The sequence below is a fragment of the Cervus canadensis genome, chromosome 9 (genome assembly GCF_019320065.1).
Source record: "Cervus canadensis isolate Bull #8, Minnesota chromosome 9, ASM1932006v1, whole genome shotgun sequence".
Classification (NCBI taxonomy): Eukaryota; Metazoa; Chordata; class Mammalia; order Artiodactyla; family Cervidae; genus Cervus; species Cervus canadensis.
The window spans coordinates 51,374,740-51,386,294 of record NC_057394.1 but is presented as its reverse complement, the minus strand read 5'-3'; the positions used below and the strand labels follow the sequence as shown (position 1 = coordinate 51,386,294).

At 40.1% G+C, this 11,555-nt stretch overlaps 1 pseudogene; it reads right to left on the bottom strand.

Annotated features, from left to right (window-relative positions):
- Positions 1–9,722: 9,722 nt before the first annotated feature.
- Positions 9,723–10,883, bottom strand: LOC122447642 (annotated as a pseudogene).
- Positions 10,884–11,555: the final 672 nt, after the last annotated feature.

The window sequence follows — 11,555 nt, the reverse complement described above, 5'->3', positions numbered from 1 at the left end:
GACAAATTACCACAAGCTTGGTGACTGAAAACAATACAATTTATTACCTCATAATTCTAGAGGTCAGAAGCACAAGATCAGTCTCAGTGTGTTAAAATCAAGGTTGTTGTGAAACCTATGTTTCTTCTGAAGGCTTTAGGGGAGAATCTATTCCTTGCCTCTTCTAGCTTCTAGAGATTTCCTTTGCTCATAACCCTTTTCTCATTTCTAATGCCAGCAGTGTAGCATCTTCCAGCATCTCCCTCTCTCTGTTTATTTTATCTCCTTTGCAGCTTCTGATCTTTGTACTCCCCTTTTCAATAAGGGTCTTACGTTGGGCCTACCAAGATAATCTGATATAATCTATACCAAGATTGTTAACTTAATCACATCTGCGAAGTCCCTTTTACTATGTAAAGTATCATGTTCATGAGTTCTGACCATAAGAATGTGAACATCCTTGGGGGTACCCTGGCAGTGGAATAGCCATGAGTGTGTGTTAGGTGTCTCAGCAGGGAGTCCCAAGGGTAATCTCAGTTTGGCATTGGGAAGGCGACTGAGAGGGCTCAGAAGATGATATACAGTGGGGGCTTGTGTCCCCTCAAAATTCATCTATGAAATCCTCACCCTGAAGAGTGACAGTGTTAGGAGGTGTGGCTTTTGGGAGGTGATTTGGTAGTGAGGGTGGAGCCCTCATAAATGGTGTTAGTGCCCTTATGAAGGAGGCTCCAGAAAGCTCCCTGGCCACTTCTACCATGTGAGGACACAGTGAGAAGACAGTTGTCTACAAACCAAGAAGTAGGCTCTTAACAGACACTGAATCTGCTGACAACTTGATTTTGGACTTCCCAGCTTCCAGAACTTCCGTTAAAAAGAAATGTCTATTGTTTAAGCCATGCAGTCTATGGTATATTTAGTTTGAACAGATTAAGGCAGATGGGTTGGTGGGCAGACTTGCAGAGAACCTTGTGTTTGGAATAAAGTGGATGCAGAATACACAATCTGACAGCCAGCTGTCAGGGAAGGATTCCAACCCTCCTACCAAACATAGCAAGAATGAAAACTGCTGCCTAAAGGGCAGATAAAAGGCAGCGTAAGACAGAAGAGCATCATTAAGGTTCTAACCTTGTTCTTTCTGCTGCCCAGATGATTCATAGCCCTTGACCATTAACTGAAAAATCACCATGGGTGAAATGATTGAGAAAGAGAGAAAAAAGTCCCGAAGTGCTGTGACTATGTCAAACCATAAGTAACCAAGAAGACAGTGAACTGACAGAGTCCACCATGAATTGCCCAGATGGACTTTTCTACTAGTTGTGGGTCTTAAAAATAAATTAAGTGGCAAAACCGTAAGTTTTGTGCACTTTAGTAAATTTTTTGCAATTTATAGGTAAAACTTGTATTTATTAATATGTAAAGTCTATAATTTATTTTACAAAAAATGCACTATAAAAACGATCTGTGTTATCCTATTTTAGTTGTTACATTGCTTGTTTGGGGTTTTTTCGGGAAGCTGTGGCTATTTGTTTAAATTTTATTTATTTATTTTTGGCTGTGCTGTGTCTTCATTGCTAGGTGGGCTTTTCTGTAGTTGTGGCGAGTAGGGACTGCTTTCTCACTGCCATGTGCAGGCTTCTCGTTTCAGTGGTTTCTCTTGTTGTGGAGCACGGGCTCTAGGGCCTGTGGGTTTCAGGAGCTGCGGCTCCCTGCCTCTAGGGCACAGGCTCTGTAGCTGTGGCGCATGGGCTTAGTTGCCCCATGGCATGTGGGATCTTCCTGGAGCAGGGATAGAACCCATATCTCCTGCATTACCACTGAGTCACCAGGGAAACCCTGTTATATTGTATTTACATGTGTTTATGCATAGAAAAATGTCTTAAAGATGATGCTTCTAATTAAACATGGGTATTTCTGGGTGATTGGATGATGTGATTTTTTTGTATTTTTTTTCTTTTCATCTCTCCAATCTGTGCAGTTATTTATACAATGAGCATGTTCTGTTTAAATAATCAGTAAAAATAATAAAGCTATTTCCACTTAGCAACAGTTATGATAAAAGATGCGTGCTTGCTAAGTTGCCTCAGTTGTGTCTGTCTCTTTGTGATCCTAAGGACTGTAGCCTGCCAGGCTCCTCTGTCCGTGAAATTCTCCAGGCAAGAATATTGGAGTGGGTTGCCATGTCTTCCTCATTTACTTTAGATAGTAAGAAGTTGTGGAAAGAACAGTGAACTTGCTGCTGGCAAAGTGAGATCAAGTGTCACTTTTTTAGTGTCCTGATCATGTGACTTTGGACAAGCCACCTATGGTTTCTGGACCCTGTCTGAAAACTGAGGACAATGATTCCAGCTGTTCTACCTCACAGTGGTACCATGTAGAATGCACTGGGCTTGGCATTTAACGTGTTATCTAACCCTCAGAACTACTCTTGGGATGGCTATTATTATCACCCTCATTATACAAAACCAAATACAGAGAATACATATTACAGTTCTTTGAAAAATAGAAACCTAAGCTCTTCTTGCAAGATCTTCAAGAAGAAACTCTTGCAGTGCTCCCTGTATTTGTCGATGTCGCATACAAGCTCTTGAAACAGTTTACATATAAATTGATTCCCAGGGTGATGATCAACTTCCTTTAAGATATTCAGCAATTTGAAGAGAGATCTGCGAGTTCCCCTCGTGAAGACAGCCTCTTTAAAACCAGGTTTTTTAGTGATAGTCCTTCTGTCACTGCCCGCACACTTGATTTAAACTTTGCTCCTGAGAAATAGGTTGTTGAATGAAAGTATCAGTTATATACCTGTGTTTACTAAATTTGAGGTAGTTCCCAAAGCAGTTCTCTGTGTGTAGTTGTGTCACATAAACATATAGGTTTTATATATGTATACACACATATATTCAAGTTATGTGCTCAGCTATCATAAACTACCTAGTACTCCAGTTAAGATGAGATATATTATGGCATGGATATAAATGAGGAAACTAGAATCAGGAATATGGATCAAGTATATTACCATATGAAATTAAAGTGGCTAGAATAATTCTATATAACCTAATCAGAAAAATGAGTACAAATTCACTCTTTTTTACATAAAACCTTTGAGGCAACACACATTTTAGAATTCAGAGATTTTTGAATTTCAGAAAGATAATCAAAGGCATATAACTTACGTAATATGCTGATGTATAATATAATGTTCCCAACAGGTCTTTGCCCCGTAATCAAGCACATTGTTATTTCTGCAGAGAAATGAATGAATATTCATGCTAACTAGGGTAAATAGTCTTTAAATAGTTGTATATCAGTTCACACTTTGCTGCCAAGTGAGTTTGCCACAAACTTAGGAAGAACTTTTCAGTTCAATTAAATGGGGTGCTTCTGTTTCCAACCTGTTTCCAGGTTTTCATTTGCTCTTCACTTTCCTGCTCTCCTGACGTGCTGAGAGGGGTTCACAGTTGTAGAAAGAGATAATGTGAAGGTGCCACATTGACTCCTATCTGAAGCATCATCACTAATGGCAGTAAGAAAGTTGTCTACAGGAAGGGAGTGCTTGCTTCACAAGATCAGCGTGTATGTGCTCCCCAGATGAATAAAGCATATCCACGTCACTGGATGGAAAGAGCTGGTAAACAGTTTCCTATGTTAAAGCTTCACAAGCCTTTCACTTGTATGAAAATCTAACTCTTGACCTCTGCTCTATGGGCTCTTGCTTGTGGTAATGCTTGTTAGCTATTTCAAGTTCTGATGACCTAGTTACAGTTATTGGCAATGTTGATACACTTAGTCAGGACTGTAGATCCTTTCATAATTTGATGATTATGTGAATAAGATGTGCAAAGGGTATATTTTTCCTGGACTACCTGTTCTACCTAGAACATTTCCATTAGCAATAGGTCAAACATAAAGACTGACTTGAGGTTGGAAAAAAGTTTTCCAGTGATGTTGTTGTTTTCAGTTGCTAAGTCATGTCCAACTCTGGGACCCCATGGACTGCAGCACACAAGCCTCCTCTGTTCTCTACTATCTCCTAGAGCTTGCTGAAATATATGTCCATTGAGTTGGTGATGCTATCTAACCATCCCATCCTCTGCCACCCCCTTCTTTTGCCCTCAATCTTTCCCAGCATCAAGGTCTTTTCCAATGAGTCAGCTCTTCATATCAGGTGGTCAAAATATTGGAGCTTCCACTTCAGTATCAGTCCTTCCAATTAATATTAAGGGTTGATCTCCTTTAAGATTGACTGATTTGATCTTCTTTCAGTCCAAGGGACTCTCATGAGTCTTCTCCAGCACCAGCAGTGACTCACACTTTTGTCTACTTCAAAAGACAGCTATGTCTAAGTGCTGATGTCAGTGCTTAGGATCTAATAATGGATAGGGTATCCATGAAGGATATAATAAGGAGAAAGTTTACAGAAACAGTCCTCTAACCCTCCTCCCCAAGTCTTCCAACTACTCTGTCAAATTATATCCAACTGTGATTGAAGAGAATAGGCTTCTGGTATTTTTTTTTTGTCTCCAAAGAAGGAGCCTTACAATGTCAGGTTAGTGTAGAAAAGTCAATCTGGGCAATTCATGGTGGACTCAGTCAGTCCAGTGTTTCCTTACTTACCCATGGTTTAACATAGTTACATAACTTCAAGGCCTTTCTGTCTCTTTTTTCCTTTCCTTCACTCAGGGTGATTTTTCAGTTAAAGGGCAAGGGTTTTGAATCATCTGGGCAGCAGAGAGGACAGGGTTTGGTCCTTGATGATGTGCCTTGATCCCATGCTGCCTTTTATTTGCCTTATGTTCAGTGGCCTCTATTGTTGTTACATCTGCTAAGATGGCTGGAGCAAAGGTTTGGTAGAATCTCTCAACAATCTTGAAAGTGCTATCATCCTACTAGGGAGGGGAAAACAGACCCAGAGAGGTTAAGTACATTTTACAAGGATCATGTAGGCATACATTGTCTGTTAAGCTTCTAGAGATACCTATACTTTATTAAATTACACATAAACATATGTAGGGATATTTCTTAAAGTCCCCTTCATGGATCACAGCCTTGTTGTGGCAACGGGACTTGCATAACTCAGTGAAGCTATGAGCCATGTCGTGCAGGGCCACACAACTTAGACTCGGTCATAGTAAACAGTTCTGATGAAACACGGTCCTCTGTGGAAGAAGTGGCTGACCACTCCTGTATTCTTGCTGAGAGAACCCCGTGAACAGTTTGAAAAGGCAAAAACATATGACACTGGAAGATGAGCTCCCTAGGTTGGAAGGTATCCAGTGTGTTACTGGGGAAGAGAGGGCAATTATGAATAGCTCCAGAAAGAATGAAGTGGCTGGGCCAAAGCAGAAACAATGTTCAGTTGTGGATATGTCTGGTGGTGAAAGTAAAGTTTGATGTTGTAAAGAACAATATTGCATAGGAATCTGGAATGTTGGGTCCAAGAATCAGGGTGAATTGGACATGGTCAAGCAGGAGATGGCAAGAGTGAACATCGACATCTCAGGAATCAATGAACTAAAATGGATGGGAATGGATGAATTTAATTCAGATGACCCTTATATATACTACTGTGGGCAAGAATCCCTAGAAGAAATGGAGTCAACAAAAGAGAATGATGTCAGTTTATTTCCAAGTCAATCAACATCACAGTAATCCAAGTCTATGCTCCAATCACTAAAGACAAAGAAGCTGAAGTCAAATGATTCTATGAAGATCTACAAGATCTTTTAGAACTAGCATTAAAAAAAAAAGTCCTTTTCATCATTGGAACACAAAAGCAGGGAGTCAAAAGATCCCTGGAGTAATAGGATGTTTGGCCTTGGAGTACAAAATGAAGCAGGACAAAGGCTAACAGAATTTTATTAAAAGAACATACTGGTCATAATAAGCATGCTTTTCCAACAACACATAAAAGTATTCTATACATGGCCATCACCAAACAGTCAATACTGAAATCAGGTTGATTATATTCTTTGCAGCCAAAGATGGAGAAGCTCTATACAGTCAGCAAAAACTGGAGCTGATTGGGGCTGAGCTCATGAGCTCCTTATTGAAAATTCAGGCTCAGTTGAAGAAAGTAGGGAAAACCACAAGGCCATTCAGCTATGACCTAAATCAAATCACTTATGATTATGCAGTGGAGGTGATGAATAGATTCAAGGGATTAGATCTGGTAGACAGAGTGTCTAAAGAACTATGGATGGAGGTTTGTAACATTGTTCAGAAGACAGTGAACAAAATCACACCAAAGAAAAATAAAGGCAAAAAGGCAAAGAGATTGTCTGAGAAAGCTTTACAAATAGTTGAGAAAAGAAGAGAAGTGAAACAGAAGGGAGAAAAGGAAAGATATACCCAACTGAATGCAGAGTTCCAGAGAGTAACAAGTAGAGATAAGAAGACCTTCTTCGATGAATAATGCACAGAATAGAGCAAAACAATAGAATGGGAAAGACTAGAGCTATCAAGAAAATTGGAGACATCAAGGGAACATTTCATGCAAGTATGGGCTCGATAAAGGACAGAAATGGTAAGAACCTAATAGAAGCAGAAGAGATTAAGAAGAAGTGGCAAGAACACACAGAAGGAATATATAAAAAGTTTCAAAGACTCAGATAACCATAATGTTGTGGTCTCTCACCTACAGCCAGACATCCTGGAGTATGAAGTCAAGTAGGCCTTAGGAAGCATTACTGTGAACAAAGCTAGTGGAGGTGATGGAATTCCAGCTGAGTTATTTAAATTTCTAAAAGATAATGCTGTTCAAGTGCTGCACTCAACATTTCAGCAAATTTGGAAAACTCAGCAGTGGCCACAGGACTGGAAAAGGTCACTTTCCATTCCAACCCCAAGGAAAGGCAACAACAAAGAATGGTCAAACTACTGTAAAATTGCATTACACATGCTAGCAATGTCATGTTTAAAATCCTTCAAGTGAGGCTTCAGTAGGACATGAATTGAGAACTTCCAGATGTACAAGGTGGGTTTAGAAAAGGCAGAGGAACCAGAGATCAAATTGCCAACATGTGTTGGATCATGGAGAAAGCAAGGGAGTTCCAGAAAAACAGCTACTTCAGCTTCATTGACTATACTAAAGCCTTTCACTGTGTGGATCACAAAAAAACTGTGGAAAATTCTTCAAAAGATGGGAATACCAGACCACCTTACTTGCCTCCTGAGAAACCTGTATGTGGGTCAAGAAGCAACAGTTAGAACTGGACGTGGAACAGCAGACTTGTTACAAACTGGGAAAGGAGTACATCAAGGCTGTATATTGTCACCCTGCTTATTTAACTTATATGCAGAGTACATCACGCGAAATGCCAGGCTGGGTGAAGCACAAGCTGGAATCAAGATTGCCAGGAGAAATATCAACAACGTCAGATATGCAGATGATAATACTCTAACAGAAGGAAGTGAAAAGGAACCTAAGAGGAGAGTGAAAAAGCTGGCTTGAAATTCAGCATCCAAAAAACGAAGATGATGGCATCCAGTCCTATCAATTCATGGCATCCAGTCCTATCAGTTCATGGCAAATAAGTGGGGGAAAAGTGGAAACAGTGACAGATTTTATTTTCTTGGGCTCCAAAATCACTGTGGACAGTGACTGCAGCCTTGAAATTGAGAGACACTTGCTCCTTGGAAGAAAAGCTATGACAAACCAAGACAACGTATTAAAAAGAAGAGACATCACTTTTGCCAACAATGTTTCATACACTCAAAGCTGTGGTTTTTTCCATTAGTCATGAACAGATGTGAGAATTGGACTATAACGAAAGCTGAGCTTGGAAGAACTGATGCTTTTGTATTGTGGTTCTGGAGAAGACTCTTAAGAGTCCTTTGGCCTGCAAGGAGATCAAACCAGTTAATCCTAAAAGAAATAAACCCTGAATACTCATTAGAGGGACTGATACTGAAGCTCTAATACTTTGGTCACCTGATGCAAAGAGTTGACCTATTAGAAAAGACTGTATTGCAGAGAAAGATTAAAGGCAAAAAGAGAAGGGAGTGGCAGAGGATGAGATGGTTAGAAAACATCATTGATTCATTGATATGAATCTGAGAAAACTCTGCGAGATAGGAAAGACAGGGGAGCCTGGCACGATGCAACCTATATGGTGGCAAAGAGTCCAACATGACTTAAGAGACTAAACAACAACTTCTTAAAGGAATAAAATGTACAAAATAGGATCAATTTATGATTAAGAGAAATAGACCAAAGAAGAATGAAAAACACAAGAATGATTAAAACACCTTCCATGTAGTCAACATGTATATTTTTCCTATAGGTTTGGTATGAGAAAACATTGTATAACTGTGTGTGTACTCATCTAAAGTGACAAGAGACTAGGAGATAAAAATCTCCTAAACATAAACAGCAGTGCAAAGAGCCAGGGAAAATCTATACTAGGTAGTTTAAATTGCGTTATTGAGGCTGACTTTGAGTGATTTGGTTCTTATTCCATGCTAGCAAAAATGCCTCTCTGGAATACTAAATTGTGAGAAGCTTAGAAAAATAAAATTTTATTTAAAAAATTATGGAATGAAAAAAAACCTATGTGTTTTATTTCCTTTTCTTTCATTTAAACTCACACATCCACAGTCCACTCACCTTCACCCACCTTCACACACATAACCCACACAAAACATATATGGAATAAGTCTTTTCCAAATTTAATCACAAATAATACATTTTCTAATGAGGGTTGCCCAGGCATTGTTATAGGCTTGTAGGGAATGACATTTTAGTTTAAAATCCTCTAAGCAGACCGTATGCCAACTGGTCTTATTAATCAAATGTTTGTCCGTGGAGAAGACTCAAGTCGTCTTCATTAGCTTTTCATTAAAATGGTGAGCTGAATGAATTTTTCAAGATACATACTGGTTAAATGGCTTGTTTTCCATTTTGATGTTTCCCTTGGGTAAAAAAGTTGGGGGAAGTTGAATTAGATGTTGTGTTGAACTAAGCATGTAGGCATGGCACTCAGCAAGTCAGACTCACTAAATGGAACCATCAGCAAGGACTCAGAGGGAGGGTATTACCTTATGGACTGGGTATGTCTGATATATATATGTGTGTGTGTGTGTGTGTGTGTGTGTGTGTGTGTGCCTGGATTGACAGTGAAAACAAATAAATATTCAAGAAAATAATTTTCTTTAAAATTGACCTGGGCATCAAGAAATCTCAATTCATTTTTAGTTAGATTTGTGACCTCCTGCTGACCCCATTAAATGCAGAAAAGTTTATTTGCCAACAGGATAAAATTAGGAGAAAATTCTTGTAAGTAGAAGTGCTTCTAAAATCTGACTTATCCTCCCTATGCCTAAAATACAGTATTTCTGGATGATGAAAAATTACTGGATTAAAATATAATGTTTTGAGGGTAACTATTCTAAAAGCCTCATTAAACTTGATAAGAAAAACATTGAGACCCCAATATAAAAATGAGCAAAGGATATAAACAAACAATACATACCAACAGAGATAATTAACAAGCAAACATATGGGAAGATGTTTAACCTTACTAGTTATCAAAGAAATACAAGCTAAAATAGCACTGTGTTAATACCATACCATTTAAGTGTGTAAAGGAGATTATATCCTGATGATTTCTACCACACATTTAAAGGAGAATTGACATCAGTCCTTTGCAAACTCTTCTAAAAAATAGAAGAGGGAACATTTTCTTCTTTTGTTGTCACTGGAAATTAACTTTATTGAGATTCTGCCAGTTGCACAATCTACTCTGATACTAGGCCCCTTCTTCTTGCTTTGCAACTCAGTCCTTCTTAAATGGTCCCATGAACCCTTTCTTCTCTTCCACAATCTGGAAGCAGCCATGGCCAAATTTGGAGGTGGTGTCGACAAACTTGAAGTTAATCTTCTCCAGGGTCTGCCGTTCGGTCTGCATCAGCAAAGACTTGCACTGGGTGTATACTCTCTTCCTGGTTCCTACCGAACTGTCTTTGAGCATGACAAAGCCATTGGTCACTTTACCACAGTGGACAAAGCCACCCAAAGGGCTGATGCTTTTGGGTGTAATCAGTAGAGGTGTTGTTCTTGATCATTTTGCCATTCCCCATGAGGTAGCCCTGGCCAATCTTGTAGATCTTCTTGTTGATCTCTGTACAGAAATGGCAGTCTTTCTGCCCAGCCCAAGCCGCAGAAAGGCCACCCGGGCAAGATGTCACATGGAAATACAGGCAGCCCAGTGGAGCTCTCGGTGGGTTTCACAAGGTGGCTTCTTGGTATGCCAGTGGCTGGATCCCTCTGTAGTGTTCGCCCCTGGTCGCCCCAGTGACAGTAATCATCTCATCCTACCCAAATGTTTGGTTCACAAGGACCTGCTGCTCTGGTTCCTTATGGGCCCAGTCCAACTTTTTGGCCACAGTCCCTCTGTTCACCTGGCTCTCCATTAGGTGGGCCTTCTTCTGGCATAGAGGAAGCAGGCACATCTGGGTGTGGGCTGAAGTTCCTGTCCAGCTGCTTCTTGCTGTCTACATCCTGTCCCTTCTTTTCCGTGAAGGTGTTTGTCTTATGTTTAATGCCAGTTCTAATAGAAACACCTTTTGCACTCATTGCTGATATGCTCGGCAAAGATGGACTTAAAGGTCTGGAGGCCTCATAGTGTTTCCACGCAGCCCACAGTGCCCACAGGCATAAAGGGCATAGTCTCCACTATGGTCACAGGCTCCACAACTTCTTTCTTATGCAGTTTGGACCCTGGTCTATCAACCTTTCTCACAACATGGGTCTTGCCAGCCTTGTAGCCAAGGAAGGCTGAGAGCTACATGGGCTTGGAAGAGTCATCCTTGGGGAACCCTATCACTTTCCCCTGGTGCTGACTGCTGCACTTCTGAGGCAGGAAGCCCAGGAACCAACGCCTGCGAGTAGAGAACTTCCTGTGAGACATCCTGCCATCAGATGCTGCTTGTAGAGGTCCAAGAATCCTTTCTGACTCATTCTATGAAGGCAGTATGACCCTGATACCAAAACCAGACAAAGACATCACAAGAAAACTACAGACCGATATCTCTTATAAATATAGATGGCAAAAATCTTCAACAAAATACTAGCAAACTAAATCCTGCAACATATAAAAATGTAATATACACCATGACCAAGTAGGATTTATCCCCTCAAAGCAATACACAAAAATCATTCAATGTAATATACCACATTATAAGTGGCTCAGTCATGTCTGACTCTTTGTGACCCCATGGACTATACAGTCCACGGAATTCTCCAGGCCAGAATATTGGGGTGGGTTGTCTTTCCCTTCTCCAGGGGATCTTCCCAACCCAGGGATTGAACCCAGGTCTCCCTCATTGCAGGCGGATTCTTTACCAGCTGAGCCAAAAGGGAAACCTGACCTTGAGGAACGCTTCTTATATACTTCAGAATTCAAGCACATCACTGGATCTTTAAACAGAAGTTAAAAAAAAATGGATATAACATATTTTTTAAATTAAAGCATAATACATGCATATTTACATATAGTAAAGTACACAATTCACGTTTACACTAGGTGAGTACTTCCATAAGTTAATTTTGCCACTACCCACAGCAAGACACTACTTTTCTA